General features: G+C 38.4%; 1 long non-coding RNA gene across 5 annotated transcripts in view; it reads right to left on the bottom strand.

Annotated features, from left to right (window-relative positions):
* The window catches only part of LOC124771002, a 95,176-nt gene that overhangs the window by 27,959 nt on the left and 42,830 nt on the right, over positions 1–24,387 (bottom strand). For all 5 annotated transcript variants that reach the window (XR_007013259.1, XR_007013260.1, XR_007013258.1 and 2 more), the window contains one exon: positions 12,440–12,568. This is a non-coding gene — a long non-coding RNA (uncharacterized LOC124771002). The remainder of the gene's footprint in view (positions 1–12,439; positions 12,569–24,387) is intronic.

Raw genomic sequence — 24,387 nt, 5'->3', positions numbered from 1 at the left:
CAGCACGCTTTATTAATGACTGCTGTGTTGCAGGGCATGAAATCAATGAGTAGGACCTGTTCACTGTCCCAGCATAAAAAAGCCATCAATTTTTGAGTTAATGCAGTTTTTTTGAACGTATGTGGCTTCTAAGACAACTGAGGATGATGCCATTCCATAGACTTCGCTTTGTTGTGGGGGTATTACGAGAAACCCATGTTTCATCTCCTGTAAATATCTGGTCAATGAATGTGTTGCCATCCCTTTCATAATACTCCAAGAATGTAATGCAGCACCCACCCATTCTCACAGCTTTCTGGTCATCTGTGACCATGCATGGCATCCGATGTACACAGATTTTGTCGTACCCTAAGTCCGAAGTGGCAGTTTCATACACAACTGAATGAGACACTTCCTGACATTGTTCATGCATGTTGCTAATAATGAACAAATGATTCTCTTGAATGATACAACCCACGTTTTGTTTCGGCATATCTGTGATGAGGAGGGATCGTCCTGATCTCTCTTCATCATGAATGTCTGTTCTCCTATTCTTAAACATTATGCACCACTATCAGATACCATTTGCATTTATTACAACTTCACCATAAATGGTAAAAAGCTTGGGTTGAATATCACAGGGTCTAATATGTTCTGCCTGCTGAAAACAAATAACATCTCATACCTCTCATACTCGTCGGGATTCACAATCAGACAACCATGGTCACAGCTATCTCTGCGCTTAACACGTGGCAAAGTCTGACTTACAGTCACATGCAGCAACTGTCCACATCATACTGAACACCAGAAAACAATGAGCAGCTCCCACAAGACAGGTAAACGGAGTGTATGTCCATACCTTCTGCATGGCTCTCGTATACTGAGTTAAGTCTGTAGTTGCTATGACAAGGCGGATACCTCAATGATGTAGGCAGCTGTACTGGAGGGTATCTGTGGGAGTGACCAGACCGACTATGGTTTCTGAAGATGAGAACAACCTTTTCAGTAGTACTAGGAGCATCAGTTTGGAAGATTGACTGATCTGGCCATCCCAAAATGGCCTTGCTGTGAACAGCTGAAAGCAAGGGGAAACTATGGCTGTAACTTTTCCCAAGGATCTGCAGCTCTCTATAGTTAAATGATAATGACATCTTCTTGGGTAGAATATTTATAGGTAAGATAGTCACCCACTAGACCATTGGGTGGGGGCCATTTTGCTGTATGTCATTATCAGGAAAAAGAAGACTGGTATTATATAGGTTGGAGTGTGGTATGTTAGAGCACTTAATCAGGTAGGTAGCTTGGAGAATTTTTTTAAAAAAAGGAAATGTATAGATTGAAGTTAGATATAGTGGAAATTAGTGAAGTGCTTGACAAGAAAAGAAGAAAGCACTCTGAATGTAATTTTTAGACATACATTTAATTATATATTAGATGACCATAACAATTTTAAAATTGTACACATATGGGTCAAAACTGGGAGAATCCCTTGGCTGCTAAATAGTTTTTCCTTATTATTTCTTCAGTATCTGCCTTCCAGGTATGTTCACAGTTTACCATGATGACCTGTATACAATTTGGAAGGCACCGGAGAAGACTATATGACATTAAGGGAACATATTGCTCATCTTCTCTCATTTCCTTAGCACTTTGTAGGCCTTTCAACAAATGTACCCAGCAGAAAAAGTTGTACAGAATATTCAAGATGCTTTTCTTTGCTGCACAGCTTGGAAAGGTGTGATACTCTGCTGGGTACCGGGGCACAAGGGGATAAACAGAAATGAACAAGCTGACACAGCAGCCACAGATGGTTCTTGGTGTGAAAGAGTTGAAAAATGTACTATTCAACACACTGTTGAGCTTTGGTAGAAGGACGTGGATCGATGGGAGGAAAAGTGATAGGAGCTGGGGAACAACGAGCTACAGGCTGTGAAACCAACAATCATCAGTTGCATTCCTCCTCCTGGTCACACAGGCTGGATGAAATCTTACTCACTTGGCTCCTTATAGAACACAGCTCCCTCATGGGTGTTTTTTTTTTTTTGGTCCATTGCGAAGACCAACCATTAGTGATGTTTGTGCTGAACACAAGCATATACATCAAATTTTATTGAAGTGGGTTTTATACATTGATGGGGTAGCTGGACTTACATGATGATGGGTCCTCTATTTTATGAGATGATGACACAAGTGTGGTTTATGTTTTAAAATTTTGTGAATTATCCAGATTCCACCCTATAGTCTTAGGTTGGTGGTTTTAGTGTGTTGCAAAGCCACTGGCTCATCCTTTATTAGTCCAGTGACAATACCAGTTGCATTATTTTTCATTGCATCTTTCCTTTCTTAATTAAAAGTTTTTGCATGGATTTCAGTTTTACTTATTTTGTTTTAAGTCCAGCTGATGCAACAGTAGTAGAGTTGCTAGCAAAGAAATGAATCACCTTTTAAAAAAATGGAAATTTACAAAAAATATACAATAATGAATCCAGAAGCCTAAAAATGCTAGATGCATGTTACAGCTCATACCAGCTGAAATTTTAATGCATAAAGTACAAACAGTATATTACATACAGGGCAGTCAAATGAAAACTGAACACCCGCCACAACAAGACAGTGGAGTTGTTGCATTCAAAAATAATCACCACTTGTATTAAGACATTTAGCCCACTGGGAGATGAAAGAGTCAATTTCTATTTCACAGAATGTGGTCAGCCTCTGATGGATCCACAACTACACTCACACTTGAACTTTCTCGTCTGACTGAAACAACATCCGCACATGTCTTTCTTCAGGTCACCAAAGATGTGAAAATCACTTGGTGAAAAATCTGGGCTATATGGAGAATGTTGCAGTGTTTCCAAAGCAATCTGCTAAAGCATAGCCTTCGTTTGACTGGCAGAGTTGGGGGGAGCGTTATAGTGCTACAGGATGATTCCATCTGACAGCATTCCTTGGTATCTTGATTTTATGGTCCATCACAGTTTCTGCAAAGTGTCTTCATAGTGCTGAGCATTGATTGTGGTTGCATGCTTTAGGAACTTGACAAGTGCAGAGTCCCTGAAGTTGGAGCAGGTGGTCATCATGAACTTACTGGAACTTGAGTAACCAGCTCTGGATTTCTTTGGTGGGGGTGATGTGGGATGTTTCCACTGCTGGCTTTGCCATTTGCCCTCGGGTTATGAGAATGCTGTCGGACGGAATCATCATGTTATATGATAATGCCTGCCCCCATGTTGCCAATTAGATGAAAACTATGTTTTAGCATTTTACTTGAGAAACACTGGAACATTCTCTGTACAGATCATATCTTTCACTGTACGATTTCCACATCTTTGGTCACCTGAAGAAAGACATACAAGGATGTTGGTTTCAGCCAGACAAAGAAGTGCAAGAGTGGGTGTGGTTGTGGAATCGTCAGCGGCCGACCACGTTCTATGAAACAGGAATTGACTGTCTTATCTCCCAGCAGGATAAATGTCTTATGCTTATGGCAATTACTTTTCAGTGGAACCAATCCATGGTCTCATTGTAGCAGGTGTTTGGTTTTCATTTGACTGCCCCCTCATATAACAAAATAAGAATTTATAATTACACATATGCAAATGAATTATTCATGTTAGCACGTCTTCATATATATGAAAACAGAAACAGTTTATTTTACTACAAAAGGTAACAGTTTGTACTTACTACTTATACATATACATATACTAATGAGACATCCCAAAATAAAAGCAATACATGAAAATAAATACAGTATATTTTACAACAAAACATTAGAATTTATATTCATTCGGACAGGTAAACAGACATACCAGTAACATAACTGCACATCAGTATGCTCATTTATACAAAAAAAAGAGGTATTCCTTCAATTTGCTCTAAAGTTTTGGCATTTCATTAGTAAGGCTTTTGATGTTGGCTGGCACAGAGAGAGAGAGAGAGAGAGAGAGAGAGAGAGAGAGAGAGAGAGAGATTGGAGCTGATATGTTTTTATTCACATTGAAACTTTTATGTATTTCTTTTAACCACACTCAAAGATCTTCATAAAGATTAAAGATACTGTAGGCCCAGATGTCATGTGCTTAAAACAGACATAATTATCAATGCACCATCATTGCCATCACACAATCTTCTTACCCTGACGTATATGCCACATATTAGGTGCTTATAACATACATATTCACCACCATCATCATTGCCATCACCCAATCTTCTTCCCTGATGCATCTGCCTGTCTAGGCTGCCACTCATAAACAGTTATTTTCTGTCTCTTAAGTGTGTCTACGCACCATCCACCACTGCCTTCCCTAACTTTCATGCTCTGTTTCCATCTTGGCATTTTCATTATCAAACAGTGTTCGGAGTAAATAGTTGATAAAAGAATGGCCTGATTCATAATCTAGTCATCTTCAAACAGTTTTTCTGTGTGACACGTAAGTTATGTATCACCATCCTTTATATGATTCCTTAGCCAGTTTCTTTCCTCATTATTGTTCAGTTTGATGATGTTATTTTGTCCAAAAAGTTAGTGGGTACAGGTGGTTAAGGAGGAAATCTTGTTCCAGTAAAAATAAAACAGGTAAAAAATCTATGTGAAAAAATGATCCGCTGGAGTCTTAATGATTTAAATATCTTGGGTGGCATTATGAATTACGGAACAGAAACTTAAATCAGGAAAGCAGTTTAATAGTCATTTGTACTCAGCAAAATTTTCTTTGTATATGCAAATGTAATTAAAGGAATTTCAGGTTAGGGTACAGGTGAAAACCAAAACATGTGTTCTGAACTTCAGGTAGTAATCAGACACTATGTGACTCCCAGAAGTGACAAGAATTGATTCATTCCAATACGTAATTATATATGACTGAGTCATGTCAACATCCACTCCAGGCTATATCTGAATGATTAGTGTCATTAGCAATGCTTCCTCTACTTGGAGAATAGAAATGTAAACATTAGAGTCTACACTTTCTATCAGAGTTGGAACTAATTATCTCTTCATTTTTTTCCAAGCATCATGCTTACATTTGTTTAACTGTTTATAAGAATGCTAGGAAGAGAACCAAATTTCTAGTGCTTTCAAGTTTTCAATCCCCACATTAAACTGTTCAGAGCTTTACAAGCCATCCAGTCTTCAATGTAGTCGAAGAGCAAATATCTGACAGCTCTAACCACATGGTTTGTGTGTAGTTTTCTCCACTAAAGGTGTGTTTTTGTCTCCTCCTGCTGGAGTATACGTTTCTTTGAGAAACTCCTGTTCACCATTAACAGAAAATAACTCTAAGCAAAGGAGAAAAAGAAACAGCTGAAATGATATACAGATGAGCTGGCTCCTAATTGGGAAGAGATGCTCAGACAATACAGAATACATAAAAACAAGGGCTTGAGCCGGATGACACTTCTTATAGAACTTATTTACAATGTAAAAGGAACTATAAAGACAAACCGACCCTTGCCAAAAAACTTGCATGTGAACTTTACATAAAAGGTGCTCCCAACAAATGCAAAATAGCATGGGACATCAATCAAGAAAAGTTGCAAACCCACATACAAGATGAGGTGCTGGACCCAGAAAAAGCAAATGATTACTTTCTAGCCTCCGTGTGTGAGTTGAAAGACAAAATTAAGCAAAATGACACCTGTGCTTCAGATCTTCTTGGTGCTGAGCCCTATTAAAAGGTACCGGTATGCATTCCAATGGAATGTTGTCACCACCTAACGATATTATGAAAATTTTTGGATGTGAGGTCGGCCAGTTATGCAAAACAAAGGTGACAAGCTACCTGTAGCAATTAACGCAAAAGTGATCCAGAAAATTCATGCACACCAAATGTAAAGGTATTTACAAAAAGAAACGATCTGCACATAATTTTATATCATTTAACAAAAATGTTCACATTGCAGAAAAAATAAAAATGAAAACCCCCTGATGATGGCACAGTGGTGCTGAAACATGTTTGGGTACTGAGAAAAATGGTGTTTTGCATAACTGGCAGACTTCACATCAAAAAATTTTAACTGTAAAGACGGCCAATACAAGGAGCTGCAAACCAAAAAGATGGATATTATGAAAGTTATGTCAATGTTTTCAAATTCCAGAAGTATGGACTGTTATTGGTTCTCTAACTATATAATTAAAAAATGACATGACACTGCTCGCTACACACCATGACATGACAGAACAGCATCAGGCGGTACAGGAAAATCAGAAATGGCAATGAATCAGTTTTCTTCCAATGAACTCCTATGCAATCCTGATAACACACAGAAACTAATTCTGGGTTTAGCTACAGCCAAGGAAAGTAAATCAGTACGGTTTTTAGGCTTTCATGTTGATTCCAAATTAAATAATGTTATTTTAGCCATTTCTGCAAGAGAATAGCAAGAGTATACTATCTCATGTGGAAACTGACAGATACAGTCACTGAGATATGCTTGAAAGTGGCATATGCTGGCCAATTACAATCACAGATTTTCTATGGCACACTATTAAGAAGACATTCTTGCCATGTCAATGAATTCTGAAAATTAAAAAGAAAAAAAACAGAATAAGGAGCAAAGTTAAGCCTAAGGAATACTGCTGTCCCTTCTTTATCAAGCTCCAGATATTAACTCTTGTTAACCTATATATATGTCAAAAGCAACTTAAAAAGAGTTCAACACCACGGAGACTATACGCCCTCACCATACCAGATGCAAACTGAACCTCGATATGCTGAGAGACAGACTCGCAAAGATGACAAACTCACAAAAAATAATGCACTTAAAACTTTTTAATAAGCTTGCAATATCTGCTTGAGCACTGACCTATAATATTTTCAAAATTAAGATAAATGACTGGTTACTCAAGCAGTCATTTTACAAGATAGTAGAACTATTAATTGAAATAACTATTACTCTTTAAGGATGTTTCTAAAAATGGGGGGTTTAATTGTAAAAACTGCACTGTAAAAATTGTTGTTGATTATATATGCAATGTTAAAACCTGTTTTGTTGAAGGCAGTCAATTGTGAATAAGCTGAATACTGAAGGTAGGTGTTTCTTGACTATGGTCTCTGGTTACGAGACATGTGCCCATGCAGTAGGAGAGAAGTGTTACATTTAACTTTGAATCTGTGTGTTTGCATCTCCTTCTCAGACAGATGGGTGAAGTGACAATATGTTTGATACTTGAGCTTCTCCTTCAGACCATCTTACTCAATGAAACAGCCTTATGCCACTTTAAAGGGTGTCTTTCTTTTCTTTTTTTCTTTCTTTAAAAGCCTATTATGGTGATTACCATACATCTTTGGGGTTTTCTGAGCTTTCTTTTCATTAATTCATTCAGTGCTCACATCTCAAAGCAACAGGTCAGCACTCATATAGTCTTCAGATTACCTGCACAAGCTGAATACCACTAAATGTTTCCCAAAAGCTTCCCACACTACCTTGATGCAATGGAAGATTTCATGTCTTACAATACACAACATATTTATGAGCTGAATGAGATGGATGTACCTTGCTAGCTCATAAATGCGAGACTGGGTTAAAGACTTCTCTCCTTCTCTTAGTCCCTACAGTGGAAATTCTTTGTCATAAGTAAACCTACCAATCAGATTCAATCCAAGACAAATACTGAACCCCGCCTGACTCACGTTAATCCTCCGTCCACACCCACTAGCCTCAAATCACTTCCTGTTAACTTTCCAGAATTCCCTAACCTCGAACCTTGGCTCACCATCATTTCTCCAATCCCTCAACAGGAAAACTAACCTCACATCCACAGTAAGAACTGCAACCCACCACCTACACACAAATCCTGATCTTATAATCCTACTTGCTGACAAAGTCCTCACCACTGTGGTTACTAACTGCAGGAATTACCTGGTGGAAGGACTTCGTCTCACTTGTCAGATACATCCACCTTCAAGCTATGCCAAAGTAACACAATTCCAGAAGTCCACTAGGATATCCAGTCCCTCCTCAAATCCTTAGGGTCACCTCAGAACTATTCCCTGAGTTTACTTCTCTCCTCGCCTCCATCACTCCCCACACTCCTACCTCTACATTTTCCTGAATTTCATAAACACAACTTCCCCAGACACCTATTGTGGTTGTTTACTGAGACCTCACAGAGAGAATCTCAGCACTTGTGGACCAACACTTTCCACTCATTATTCATAACCCAACTTCCTATAAAAAAGGACACAACAATTTCTTCCACCGACTCTCCAAAGTTCTGTTCCTTTATCACCCGGCATCGTGCTCATCACTATCGATTCTATCTCCCTCTACACTAACACCCCCAATGCCCATGGCTTTGCCACTACTGAACACTACCTTTCCCTGTGCCTGACTGACACCAACCATCTAGCTCCTTCCTGGTCACCAAGACCAATTATATGCTCACCAATAATTACTTCTCATTTGAAGTTATCGCCTATAAACAAATCCTTGTTATGGCAATAGGCACTCCCATGGCACCATCCTATGCAAACCTATTCATGGTCCATCTAGAAAAATCCTTCCTAATCACCCAGAATCCCAAACCATTGCATGGTTCAGATTCATTGACATCTTCATGATTATGACCAAGGGTTGAGGACACCCTATCCACATTCCTCTAGAACCTCAACTCTTTCTCTCCCATTTGCTTCATGTTGTCCTCTTCAGCCCAACAAGCCATCGCCCTTGATGTTGGCCTCAACCTCAAGGGTGACTAAATTAGTATCCCTGTCCACATCAGATCTGCCAATCACTTAAAACAGCTCCACTTTAACAGGTGCCACACACTCCACACCAAGAAGCCTCTTCCATGCAACCTACCCATATGTGATCATTGCATCTGTTCTGATCAACAGTCCATCTTCAAAAATGGCTATGGTATCACGGAGGCCTTCACAGATCAAAATTGTCCTCCCAACACTGTCCAGCAACAGATCTCCCATGCCTTTTCTCATCAGTCATCTACCATCCCTCCACCTACCTATGGTCTGATCACAAAACAGGCACTTCTCTCCTAGCTCAGTAACAAGCAGATCTAGAGCAACTGAACTCCCATCGATCACTATGTTTACATGTGACACATCTTCCAAAAGACAAAAGCTGAATTTCAGAAAATGTTTTCGCAGTCATGTTTACATGTTCCGGCATGAAGAGAATTTTCTAGCCCAGTCAAATATGGCATCTGTAAAGCACCTGTTACAGTTTCTGATTTAGTCAGTCTCTTCAGTTAAATATTAGAGATAGACAGCTTCATGTTCAGTCTAAGATTTCTACTTTTCCTTCATTGCACAAAAACCCTCCATCCATATTAGCCAATATTTTTATCTACAAGATATAACCTGATAACTGAAGCACATTTCAAAAATGGTTGTGTGTTCACAAAGCAGTGAAAATTGATAGTGGGAGTGGAAAACTGGCAGCTAGAGCTGGATTTTCAGAACTGATTTTGGTGTGTTTACCAGTGATGGATCCCATGGGCCTAAATTCTAGGGGGGGGGGGCTTTTCATGTACGTATACTCAGTGTTCCTAAAGACAATGACCACGACCACTCTCACCACAATCAACACTACTACTAAAACGACAATGACAACTACCACTACTACTGCTGCTAACAACAACAACAATAATAATTACTATTATTATTGTTATTATGATAATGACACTCACTTTTATTTACAAATGAACAGGTCGACTGGGTGTTTGAGCATTGTTATTTGTGAAACAAGTTAACTCAATGATCCTCCTTCTTCCCAAATCTTTCGATGACATTGTCACACTGTGTGCTTCAGCATTGCTACTGAGGTGGTTTATCAGAATGAGAAAATCTTATTGCAGTGTGAAAACCATGTTTTCGCTTGTATTACAATATTGTCCAATACCCTGAAGTACACCTGTTTGTATTTTGACATTAATGAATTGACACTGTATTATACATCATTTCACCTCTATTCATGGAAGTTTCTAGTTGCAAATTAGTCAAGCATTTCATAGAATTTAAAAAGTTGTGAATGGCAGATATTATTCTGGCATTACAGGTCCATCAAAGGAATGCGTTTACCAACAATACTGTTGAGAATTGTTGTGTGTCTGGAAGACTGGTGGAAGAAAGCAAAAATACCCTGAAGCTTCGGGAGAAAAATCTTTATTGGTTTTATACAAGAACAGGCTCTGATGCAAAACTAAGCTTAAATGTTGTGCAAAACAGTGAGTGAAAAAAGCTTGGGAGGCAATTTCATGAACCTTAGCTTGCAGACCATTTAATTTTTTAGCTAGAACAGAAGCACCATCATAGGTTTGGGCCACCAGTTTGTTCCCCATATCATAATTCTTAAACACACCACTCAGCACAGTGAATAAAGCAGCTTGGGTGACATCATGAAAATCAAGAAAATGTTCTTAAACGTTGCCTTTGCAGTCCACAAGCCTCACAACAATACAGCATTGTGACTTGTCCAAAATGTCTGTTGCTTCATTCACAATGCTAGCATAAAATGAGGTTCTATCCAGACTTAAATACAGTATACAGGGTGTTACAAAAAGGTACGGCCAAACTTTCAGGAAACATTCCTCATGCACAAAGAAAGAAAATATGTTATGTGGACATGTGTCTGGAAACGCTTACTTTCATGTTAGAGCTCATTTTATTACTTCTCTTCAAATCACATTAATCATGAAATGGAAACACACAGCAACAGAACGTACCAGCGTGATTTCAAACATTTTCTTACAGGAAATGTTCAAAATGTCCTCCGTTAGCGAGGATACATGTGTCCACCTTCCGTCGCATGGAATCCCTGATGCGCTGATGCAGCCCTGGAGAATGGCATATTGTTTCACAGCCGTCCACAATAGGAGTGCAAAGAGTCTCTACATTTGGCACCGGGGTTGCGTAGACAAGAGCTTTCAAATGCCCCCATAAATGAAAGTCAAGAGGGTTGAGGTCAGGAGAGCGTGAAGGCCATGGAATTGGTCCACCTCTACCAATCCATCGGTCACCGAATCTGTTGTTGAGAAGCGTACGAACACTTCGACTGAAATGTGCAGGAGCTCCATCATGCATGAACCACATGTTGTGTCGTACTTGTAAAGGCACATGTTCTAGCAGCACAGGTAGAGTATCCCGTATGAAAGCATGGTGGTGAATCGAGGAAGTACAGTACATACTAACGAAACTAAAATGAGCTCTAACATGGAAATTAAGCATTTCCGGACACACGTCCACATAACATCTTTTCTTTATTTGTGTGTGAGGAATGTTTGCTGAAAGTTTGGCCGTACCTTTTTGTAACACCCTGTATATATTCACAAACTGACTCATTTGCACACTCAATAAATTTGTTCTATATAGTTTTTGAAAATCCCAAAAACAGCCCATTTTCTTCCAATGTACTTTCAAATCTTCTATCCTGTTTAGCACATATTTAACAATGGCTCTGAAATTCCTGGGTTCAGGTAATCTTCTGTCTCATCATGACCTCTGAAACTAGCTCTTGTTTACAAAGAAGACTTGTGATGTCAATTAGACCTTTCATGATTCTGTTTCCTTTCACTTCTTCAGTGCATCTGATTTTCATCAGTTTGCAATGTTCATTAAGTAGCTCTGAAAAACTAAACACATGTTTGGATAGTTCTCGTAAAAAATAAAACTATTCAGATGGTCTTTAGAAGAAGCATTCTGTGCTAAACCACTAATCCGATGCTTCAGATCGTTGAAAGCTTCAGCGGACCATACAATCTTTCTTGTACGTAAGAGCAAACATGGGCAGCAGAATAATTTTCCTTTTCTAGGACTAGTACATAATCACTTGTGCTGCTCACAGCATGAAGTTTGGAATGCGAGTGTTTTGAATTATCTTTTTGAAGCAGGTATAATTTTGGTCATGTACGGCCTTTCCTCAAAATTTCATGTTGTCCAGTTTCACATCTCCTTGAAAACGAATGCTTCTGCAAGTAAGTAATGATATTCTCACTTGAACGTGTTACATCAGCACTTGTACAAGGTTGGGCTTTATCCACATTCACGGCACATGGGACAATTAACATAAGGGAAACCCAGAGAGGCAGCAGCGGCATAGTAATAGTATTACTATTATTCTATGCAAACAGTCTTTTCGCCATCAATTTTTTAAAGTTGTAGAGTACCCAGCAAAATTTCGAGTATTTTTTTCCCTTTGATTACTCATAAACAAGAGTCCACTGGGGTAATGGCTGCAGGGTGTAGTAATACTTGGGGCCTTAATCTAAATTACCATATAGATGGTTTCTAAAAGTCGATGCCTCTGCTGGGGACCTCTCCTTGTTAGCACAATATTTCCCAATCCCAAATTATGTGCAATAAATGGCTCAAAGCAGGAAATTTTTGCACTGACAACAGGGCTAGGGGAAATGTTAGATCAGTATTTTAATAGCATGCACACATTGTAAATAATTTAAATAGAATTTGCAGAAAAAGGAGCAGAAAATTATGTAACTTACATGGATTATCGAAACGAGGTGGTATGTGCAGTGTTCTGTAATAATCAGATGTTTTTAGATTCTCTGTGGGCACATCAGCTCGCGGAGCTGGACAGACATCTAACATTTTGATGGTTGTGCTTCAGGTCCCTGTTAACACAAAAGATAGGTATTTTTCTGCAGATTACTTATTTTCAGTTTATAGAAACAATTGGGCTGTAAAATTATTGCAAACAAATTTATCAGTAAATATCTCATATAAAAGGTGAATGTCAACAAAACAAAAATGTACAAATACGGGGTAATTGTAAAGGCATGTAAGTGAAGATACTTCCTGTTACTAAAACCGGACAATAAATGCACGGAAATGCACTAATTAACTGAGATAAATTATCTGGTAACTGATTCTGATATTAACTATGAACTCAAATGACAAAACCATCAGAGACGGTGATTTTACTGCCCTCCTGTTATCATCGTCTACACTGGCAAAACATTTTTCAATGTATGTGGCTAATCCACACAGTACATGTATGAGCTGAGTGCAGTAGCAGAATAGCATCTGGGATACAATAGCATAGTGGGAATCACTAATTATTATATATTACCCACTTAAGATCTTGCTATTCAAGAGAGATAAACCTTTTTTAAGTTTCATTTCTTTATTATTATTATTTTGTGCTCAATTACCACCTTAATATTCTTCCTTCATTAGCAAAGTCAGTGCTGTTATACCAGCTTTACCATGCCAATAAACAGAGTGTTTATTTCGAAACTACTCTGCATACAACCCATTGGAGGTTGTCTTTGTCATTCCAACTGGAGTCCAAGATGCAAAAATTATCCAATGTATACTCGTCTCAGGAATTATTTTATACTCTTTATCTGGTATAACCTCTTCTATGAAATTATACATATTGATTTTCCTTTATCAGTACTAATCTCCACTGGTGTTGCCTCTCTTCTACTTTCTTACTTAGCTGTCTTAATTTTCACATCTTCCTACTTACTTACAATCTTTTTTTCCTCTCACTTCTAAATGTCTTAATTTCCATTTCTGGCTGATTTGATTGTAGTTATTCCAGAGACATTATGAAGCTCAAGTGTAACTATACAAATCTTCCCCGAAAAAGGGTAAGTCAGAGGATCAGTCAGAAAACAATGCCTCCCAATTTTTTTTATTATTTGTCAAGAATTTGAAATACAACTACGTATGTTGAAAACCACAACAATGACAATTTATGAGTTTTCAATGTAATTTTCCACAGTTTTGGTGCAGCTTTTAACAAGAGCATGTATTCCAGTGGTAAAATGCGCAGTCCTGCTTCTAAACCCATTGATGCATGGACACTTTCACAGACTCCTCATCTTCAAAGTGGGTCCCACAGTATCTTTTAGTGGCCCATACAGATAACAGTTTGATTGTGCCAGGTCAGGGCTTTACGGGAGAGGAGGCGAAGACTTCTCATCCAATTTCACAATCTCTTCAGTGGGTTGACAATTTGTGTGAGGTCTTGCATTGTCACGCAAAAGAAAAACATCTGTCGTAGCTTTTGTTGTGCGAACTTGCTGAAGATGAGCTTTAAGCTGTTTCAGGGTTCTGACATATTGGACAGAATTTATTGTGCATTGCAATTTTGAACTCTTTTTTTTTTCTTTGATGAGTTTCTATGATAACATTCCATAGACTGCATTTTTGATTCTGTTTCAAAACAATGAACCTATGTTTAATATCTGATCACAGCTTTTTCCAGAGACTCCTCTCCCTCCAAATGGAAGAACTGCAAGAGTTATGAGGCAATTGTTTTTCTAGTCTCTTTATTCTGGTCATCTAACATTCTAGGTACCCAAATTGCATAAACTTTCGAGTATCCCAGTTGCTGAATAATCATCATCGCACTGCCTTTACTGATGGATGTTACGCAATACAAATCATCTGCAGTCACCAAGCAGTCTCTACAAATGATGTCATCAACTCACTGAATGAAGTGTGGAGCCACTGCAGTCACCCCCTTGAGGTTCTGCATTTCATCAGCCAACACTGTTTGTACTTCAGCTATGTTACAGGGATCAACTCAGCATCTAACAGTGCTGATATCCACTGTTGCATCACTGTAAGCATTTGTCAGTCTTTCATGAACATGAATGGGCCTTTCACCCTCTGCCTTCAAGAACCCTATCACAAATTCTGTCTTGTACAAACATCAGTGTCAGCCATTTTGCACTCAATGGCAGTATTGGCATCTACTGACATAGAAAGTTACAGCTCTGATTACATATACACCTACTTCCATCTATATCTACATTTACGCTCTGCGAACCACTGTGAAACGCAGGCAGAGAGTACTTCCCACTGTACCAGTTATTAGGGTTTCTTCCCGTTCCATTCACATATGGAACGGGGGAAGAATGACTGTTTGAATGCCTCTGTGCGTATTGTAATTATTCTAATCTCATCTTCATGATACCTATGTGGGTTGTAGTATATTCCTAGAGTCATTGTTTAAAGCCAGTTCTTGAGATTTTGTTAGTAGACTTTCACAGGATAGTTTACATTCATCTTTTTAAGGCCTATCAGTTCAATTTCTTCAGTATCTCTGTGACACTCTCCCATGGACTGAACAAAGCTTTGACCTTTTGTGCTGTCCTTCTCTGTATACATTCCACATCTCCCGTTCGCCATATTTGGTATGGGTTCCACACATTTGAGCAATATTCTAGAACCGGTCACGTGAGTGATTTGTAAGCAGTTTCCTTTGTAGAGTGATTGCACTTGCCCAGTTCTACCAATAAACCAAAGTTTACCATCTGTTTTACCCATGACTGAGCCTATGTATCCTATGTATTTCACATCCCTACGAAGTGTTACACCCAGATATTTGTAAGGGTTGCTCAATTCAACTGTGCCTCACTGATATAGGATACTATGTCTTTTGTTTTAGTGAAGTGCACGATTTTACATTTCGGAATGTTTAAAACTAGCTGTCAGTCTTTAAACCACTTTGAAATCTTATTGAGATCTGACTGAATATTAATGCAGCTTCTTTCAGACCGTACATTATAGATAACTGCATCATCTACAAAAAGTCTGAGGTTACTGTTAATATTGTCTGAAAGGTCATTAATACACAACATGAACAGAAAGGGTCCCAACACACGTCCCTGGGGTGCACACAAGGTTACTTCTGTATCTGAACAGGACTCTCCACCCAAGATAATGTGCTGCATCCTCTCTATCAAAAAGTCCTCAAATCCAGTCACAATTTTCACTTGATACCCCATATGATCATCTTTTTGACAATAAGTGTAGGTGTGGTACTGGGTCAAATGCTTTTTGGAAATCAAGAAATACTACATCTACTTGCCTGCCACGATCCACAGCTTTCGGTATGTCATGTGAGAAAAGTGCGAGTTGAGTTTCACATAATCAAGGTTTCAGAATACATCCAGTGGACTGGGGGAAAAGCTTTGTGGAATAGTGCCAAATTCAAATTTTTCACTTAACAAACTTTATTTGAAGGAGAAAAATTATGGGACATTATTTCTTGACTGACCCTCGTATGTCATTCCGAGGTAGACGATATCACAAACAGAACTGACATGGCTTTTTAATTCCAGGTAACAGTAAACTTATGTTCAGAATGTGTGTCTTCACTGCTGTTAGAAAGCCTAAAATCTGTCACTGATTTAGTTATCCAGTGTTCTAAATGCTAATGTGTTTCAAGTAAGTGCAGATAAAAGATGGGCATAACTTCTGACTCAGTATGCCAAACCAAATGGTATAACAATTCCGTGAGCTAACTCTTACCTGCCCTGGAGTTGGATTTTAGTCATGGTTCTAGTATCCTTGCCAACTACAAATTGTGAGATATGTAGAGGCTCAGATAAATTTTATTACACAAGAGGTACTCATAAAGTCTTAACTATCATATCAAAAAAAAAAAAAGAAGTTACTCCACTTTTTTTTTACAATTAGGCTACATTTCTGGTACACACAGAAATCCCAAAACCACCGCACACTGCTAGAAGAGCCAAAACAAAGTGGAGCAGCCCATTGATAGAGTATTGTACAATAATTTGTTTTTGCCTTTGATGGGGAACACATAATGATGATGAATGAAGTGGCAGACCATCTCTCTTTGAAGAACTGGGAATTGAAACAGAAGTGGAGGCCCTGGTGGTCAAAGCCTGGCATAGCACAATTGAGGTGAAAGTGAAAATCAGTCATGGATAAGTTTTCAACATCTCGCGACACTACAAGTTTTGATGCCTGCTGCATTTCAAGACTACTATCACCATTCAAAAAGCCCACTGAACCAAGGTAGCAACGGAAATGTTTCAGCTGAGTCAGACTAATCCATATTTCTTAAGGGGCACTGGAAAACCCTATCTTTTCAACATTACAATAGTGCTTATAACAATAGTGCTTATAAATTACATATTTTCTCAGAAAGTATTTGAGCTACGAAGTTGAAACTTTTACAGGTTACTTATTGGAGTGTTGGCTACAACTTACCATAGGGATTTTTAAAAATTTGAATTTGGTTGTTGTTGTTGTTGTTGTTGTTGTTGTTGTGGTCTTCAGTCCTGAGACTGGTTTGATGCAGCTCTCCATGCTACTCTATCCTGTGCAAGCTTCTTCATCTCCCAGTACCTACTGCAACCTACATCCTTCTGAATCTGCTTAGTGTATTCATCTCTTGGTCTCCCTCTACGATTTTTACCCTCCATGCTGCCATCCAATGCTAAATTTGTGATCCCTTGATGCCTCAAAACATGTCCTACCAACCGATCCCTTCTTCTAGTCAAGTTGTGCTACAAACTTCTCTTCTCCCCAATCCTATTCAATACCTCCTCATTAGTTACGTGATCTACCCACCTTATCTTCAGCATTCTTCTGTAGCACCACATTTTGAAAGCTTCTATTCTCTTCTTGTCCAAACTAGTTATCGTCCATGTTTCACTTCCATACATGGCTACACTCCATACAAATACTTTCAGAAACGACTTCCTGACACTTAAATCTATACTCGATGTTAACAAATTTCTCTTCTTCAGAAACGAATTCCTTGCCATTGCCAGTCTACATTTTATATCCTCTCTACTTCGACCATCATCAGTTAATTTACTCCCTAAATAGCAAAACTCCTTTACTACTTTAAGTGTCTCATTTCCTAATCTAATTCCCTCAGCATCACCCGATTTAATTTGACTACATTCCATTATCCTCGTTTTGCTTTTGTTGATGCTCATCTTATATCCTCCTTTCAAGACACTGTCCATTCCGTTCAATTGCTCTTCCAAGTCCTTTGCTCTGTCTGACAGAATTACAATGTCGTCGGCGAACCTCAAAAGTTTTTACTTCTTCTCCATGAATTTTAATACCTACTCCAAATTTTTCTTTTGTTTCCTTTACTGCTTGCTCAATATACAGATTGAACAACATCGGGGAGAGGCTACAACCCTGTCTCACTCCTTTCCCAACCACTGCTTCCCTTTCACGCCCCTCGACTCTTATAACTGCCATCTGATTTCTGTACAAATTGTAAATAGCTTTTCGCTCCCTGTATTTTATACCTGCCACCTTCAGAATTTGAAAGAGAGTATTCCAGTTAACATTGTCAAAAGCTTTCTCTAAGTCTACAAATGCTAGAAACGTAGGTTTGCCTTTTCTTAATCTTTCTTCTAAGATAAGTCGTAAGGTTAGTATTGCCTCACGTGTTCCAACATTTCTACGGAATCCAAACTGATCTTCCCCGAGGTCAGCTTCTACCAGTTTTTCCATTCGTCTGTAAAGAATTCACGTTAGTATTTTGCAGCTGTGACTTATTAAACTGATAGTTCGGTAATTTTCACATCTGTCAACACCTGCTTTCTTTGGGATTGGAATTATTATATTCTCCTTGAAGTCTGAGAGTATTTCGCCTGTCTCATACATCTTGCTCACCAGATGGTACAGTTTTGTCAGGACTGGCTCTCCCAAGGCCATCAGTAGTTCTAATGGAATGTTGTCTACTCCCGGGGCCTTGTTTCGACTCAGGTCTTTCAGTGCTCTGTCAAACTCTTCACGCAGTATCTTATCTCCCATTTCGTCTTCATCTACATCCTCTTCCATTTCCATAATATTGTCCTCAAGTACATCGCCATTGTATAAACCCTCTATATACTCCTTCCACCTTTCTGCCTTCCCTTCTTTGCTTAGAACTGGGTTGCCATCTGAGCTCTTGATATTCATACAAGTGGTTCTCTTCTCTCCAAAGGTCTCTTTAATTTTCCTGTAGGCAGTATCTATCTTACCCCTAGTGAAACAAGCCTCTATATCCTTACATTTGTCCTCTAGCCATGCCTGCTTAGCCATTTTGCACTTCCTGTCGATCTCATTTTTGAGACGTTTGTATTCCTTTTTGCCTGCTTCATTTACTGCATTTTTATATTTTCTCCTTTCATCAATTAAATTCAATATTTCTTCTGTTACTCAAGGATTTCTATTAGCCCTCGCCTTTTTACCTACTTGATCGTCTGCTGCCTTCACTACTTCATCTCTCATAGCTACCCATTCTTCTTCTACTGTGTTTCTTTCCCCCATTCCTGTCAATTGTTCCCTTATGCTCTCCCTGAAACTCTCTACAACCTCTGGTTCTTTCGGTTTATCCAGGTCCCATCTCCTTAGATTCCCACCTTTTTGCAGTTTCTTCAGTTTCAATCTGCAGTTCATAACCAATAGATTGTGGTCAGAATCCACATCTGCCCCTGGAAATGTCTTACAATTTAAAACCTGGTTCCTAAATCTCTGTCTTACCATTATAAAATCTATCTGATACCTTTTAGTATCTCCAGGATTCTTCCAGGTATACAACCTTCTTTTATGATTCTTGAACCAAGTGTTAGCTATGATTAAGTTATGCTCTGTGCAAAATTCTACAAGGTGGCTTCCTCTTTCATTTCTTCCCCCCAATCCATATTCACCTATTATGTTTCCTTCTCTCCCTTTTCCTACTGACGCATTCCAGTCACCCATGACTATTAAATTTTCGTCTCCCTTCACTACCTGAATAATTTCTTTTATCTCGTCATACATTTCATCTATTTCTTCATCATCTGCAGAGCTAGTTGGCATATAAACTTGTACTTCTGTAGTAGGCATGGGCTTTGTGTCTATCTTGGCCACAATAATGCGTTCACTATGCTGTTTGTAGTAGCTAACCCGCACTCCTATTTTTTTATTCATTATTAAACCTACTCCTCCATTACCCCTATTTGATTTTGTTAGTTGTTAAGAGATTAATTTTTTTTCTTTTGTAAGGAAAATTCACTACTTTTTGTGCCATTTTTTGTTTATAAGTTCAGCAATATACAAGTTTTTGGAAAAAAGGATGTGTTAAGTTACGCAGAAGGGACTGTGTAACATTTCCTGAAAATGTGAAGCAAATTGGTTTGGTAGATCTTGAGAAAACATGTAATTTGTATGAAAAAATAAAACTTTTGGGAACCGAGCAACAAAGTTCGGATTGCCTTTTTATTGCATTCCAGGTCCATAGGATGGATTATCTTCATTTTCTGCAAACTCCTCCTCCAGCTTTCTCTTTGTCCTCCTCCTGTTTACTCTGGCTTGTATTTCTAGGGTATTTACAGCCTGTCAGCAGCCTGAAGATGTTCCTTGGCAAAAGCAAGCATTGTTTGTACCATGTTGAAACCTACCTTCATTCCCATATTTTGAAACACTTTGCACTTTACAACGTTGCCATCATTGAAAGTAGCAACAGCATCATACACACCAAAGTGAAGTGTTTCTATTCCAACAAACACACTCTTGTGGATTCTTGACCATATAACACTGTTTGCACCTTTCACTGGGGTTTTGAGTTTTCCATGAACACACTTGTTCAAAAGTTTAGGTGCTGCTAAGTATTTGAAAATAGGTTTTACCACCTCCATTACCGCATCAGGCAGACTGTGTTTATGAGTGTACACTTCACCAGTTAGGAATCCCTTATTGTACATAGATCAACTGTTTTCTGCTTTGGGATGCAAGTAATGATGGTGACTTTGATCAGTTGATAAAGTACGGAAAAAAAAGAGAGAGAGCTCAAACAGCTTCTTCATCTCATCATCACTGTGTGTGTTTCGCCTAATAGCCACTCCATAACAGTTCTGGTTTTTGTCGGTTACACTGTCAATTAACCTCCTCTCCCCATCCAACCCTTTACTCTCAATGAGTTTTTGTTTTTAGTATGAAGCTATTCGGTCGTCGAAGTCTTGATTCCATTCATTTCTGAACATGTCCAATACACCCAAATTTCTGCACTGCAACATCCTCACCGTAGAACTTCAGTTCTTGAATATGTTTTAAACTTTTAGAATCACCCTCATCAAGGTAATTCGCATATAACACTTTATCACACACAATGGAATGCTGAAATATACTAGCTACAGCAGCCACTTCCATCCCCTCACCTGCCACTACAATTAGCTATGCAATTATTCTGATGTGTACCTTTATTTTTTTGTGGACACTACAATATTTAGATATTACTACTACATCTAAAACTTTCCCTGTATACATACTGGTGGCAGATACTACACCATACACCATGAAGGGATGTGTGTCTCCATTCATGACAGGTACCATTGAATGCTGCAGTCAAGTCTCTATTACCACTGTTTTCTATTACTGCCTCTTCCACAACTTTCTTCATAGATTCTATATAGACATCTTCTGCTTTATACCCTATAAATCTATTATAGTTCATAAACTTGGTTGGGGGATTTGGAAGATTCTTTATGCCACAGAAAACTGCACTTGCAGTAGCACTCTTAAGAACTGTATGCAAAGCATAAACAAATCTAATTTTGTATTCATAGATTTCACTACCATTTTCTTCATTTGGAGTAACTGCAACACTGTTCCAAAAGGTGGTCATGTATGTCAACACTTACCACACTTCAGTTCCATTTCACTGGCAAGTCCTTCTGATTTTTTTTTATAGAGTTCCAGGCCAACTTCACTACACTGAATACATGTTACACAGTTTGCAAGAATTCCATTGAGAGCTGACATATCAAATATTTCATTCACATCCGATTCACCCATAAAACATTCACATTTTTTACTAACTGAACCAAGCTTCCTCTGCAAAGTACTTTCTTTCTCACTTTTATTGCAATGGGCAGGTGTACCAGCAACATTAGGTCATTAGGTTCACACACTTGGTTATCGTCTTCGGCTTTCCAACATTTCTCCTTTTCTTAAAAGGCTTCAGAGGATTTCTAGTCACTTTACGTTTACCCATGATTACTCTTCAATAAAACAGGAACTTACATGAACAGAATTCACTAGGTTAGCCACAACACTTATTTTCTCTCACATCACTAAAATGTACATGGTGAGCATGTAGATTAATGAGTACAACACTTGACAGAAGTTTAGCATTGCCACAGTGGGTCACACCCATGCATAACACATTTCAAAAATATTTTAAAAATCGTTGTAATCTCCTGAACTGAATAAATTATATATCAATCGAACGGGGTAGGTCTATAGGCTTTTAAAATGCAAAAAAAGTAAAAATTGAATATTTCATGATTTTGAATCTTTGTGAAGCCCCTTAAATTACCTAATCACCATGGACAACTGCTGGGTGTAATACTACAACACTGAGACAAAGCAAGCATTGGAAACATGCAGGTTCACCAAAAGCAAAAATGGGATGAAGATCAAACCATCACTGAGCAAGGTGATACTGAGTATTGTTATGGGACTGACAGTTGTAAGGAGCAAACCATCTCAGTAACATATTACTGAAATCTTCTTATGATGTTACAGGAGGCTGTCAAGACAAGGACTTCAGGAAGCTGGTCACAGAAAGAGTTTTTGCTCTGTGATGATGTCCCTGCTTATATGGTCAGGAAACAGCCACAGGTGCTGCTTCTATGGGCCCTGAAATTTGGTCTCGGCCCCTCCCATTTTCTCCTAACATGGCATTCAGTGACTTCTTCTTCATCTTTCATTAGATGAAGCAGGTATCATGTGGCAGGCATTTCCTGAATACAAAATGGTAACACACAACTTGGGCAGGATGGACACAACAGGTAACAAGCAGTGAGTAAGTCAGTCTACTGTTTGACATAGCGAGGAGTGACACTGTACATGCCATCTTGTTAATTTATCACGTGATGTGGAATAAAGCCACAGTCCCTACAGTGGCACCAATATGTCGTCTACTGGTTAGTACTACTGTCGCCATATCACAGGGTTCTGGATGAGTCAGCGAATTTTCTCAGTTTGGGTGTGTACATTGTCCTCATCATACATCTCATTTCACCAGACGTGCAAGTCATCAAAGTGGTGTCTAATAGAAAGACTTGTACCTTGTGGCTGAACAATCCCAGACATGGTCTTTTGGCCAATAAGCCATACAGTCATATGGTGCCTACTGTGGAGGGAAAGCTGTGCATTTATGTAGGAGCTGTTTCGCCAATAGTTATTATAAGGACGTTGGATGTACAAAACTAAACTGGCTGGGTTAACTTAATAAATTTTCATAAATTTTTAATAATGCCTATCTGTTTGTGCTAACTGGAAAGCTTTTGCAATACTAAGTGCATACTTAACAGAGGAATCTAGAAATTCCACAGCTTCATGTGGTACCTCCTTATTTGGGCCACATCTAACAACTATATTAAAAAGAGGTCTTTATCAGAATGCTCACACTCGCTGTAAGTAAATGCAAGCTTGGAACTTAAGGGCTGAAGATCAGCCATCCACAGATGACTAGATATAATATGAGAGATTCTTTTTAAGTTCTTACAAACAACCACTAAATGGTCTTTTACCACTGTTTTAAATTTAAAGCAACAGTAGTCTAAAAATGGGGTGAATATTTCATTTACATCAAACATTTAAAGAAACGATGCCACGAAAAATGCAACTCTTAGGAATGTTTTGGTGGGGTGACTTTTTACAATTTTTGTAAACGTCTAACTCAATAACAAGCCCTTGAACTGTTTTGTTCGAATTTTAGTAATCAATTGCCTTCAGGAATGTCTGCTTACAATTGGTTTACAGAATTTCATCACAACTGTGCTTCTGTCAGTTATGAATTTCATGAAGATCAACCAAAAGCCGTTCCTCCTCCGAAAATCAGTGGTGCTGTATGAAACATGAGTGAACTGTATCAGTATGTGACTTACCGTGAGATACTAGCATCCATAGACATATTACAGATTACAGTACATATGATTCTTTATGAACATTTAGCTATGAAAGAAACATATTTCTGATGGATTCCAAACAATTTGCATGGAATTAAAAATGGGATCAGGTCTATTTGTCCAAGGAAACATCAAACAATTCAAACAAGGAATCTGTAAATAACATTGCAACTTCGATATGTCCATATAGATGGAAGCGAAGCAAACTCAATTGTTTTTGTGTCCCAAGATGAAGTGAACCAAGAGAAGTGGTTTCTTTGTGAAGCACTTCAAAGAAAATAATTGTTTGTTTCTTTGGATGCAATTTTTATGTCATGACCATTACATTAGAGGATTGATGAAGTTATTGCTGGATGATATACAATTATTTGTTTACCACATGTCATTGATGAAATGAGGGAAAGCAACAAAAATTCAGACCAGCCTTCAGCATGACAATGCCAGCTGTTCCTAGGCATATGGAACAATTGATTGATTGATGAAGAAAAATACAAAATGAATTCTTTTTGTTCCGCTATCTCCAACCAAAAAAACATATGGACAGCAATTTTCTTCAACTCAAGAAGCCTCGTTGTTGAGGTACAACATCAAATTGGAAAAAAATGTTTCTGGTTTTTTTTTTCAAATGCAAAATATATAAATTTTAATGGCAAATATGTTGAGTAACTATAAAGTGATTTAAAATGTCTAATCAAAATACCTATAGCTGTCTAAAATTCCAGTTATTTTATCTGCGAACCAGTTAGCACCACATGATG

Source organism: Schistocerca piceifrons, unplaced genomic scaffold (genome assembly GCF_021461385.2).
Source record: "Schistocerca piceifrons isolate TAMUIC-IGC-003096 unplaced genomic scaffold, iqSchPice1.1 HiC_scaffold_851, whole genome shotgun sequence".
Taxonomy (NCBI): Eukaryota; Metazoa; Arthropoda; class Insecta; order Orthoptera; family Acrididae; genus Schistocerca; species Schistocerca piceifrons.
Note: the sequence above shows the minus strand (reverse complement) of the source record. Positions and strands in the feature narration are given on the sequence as shown.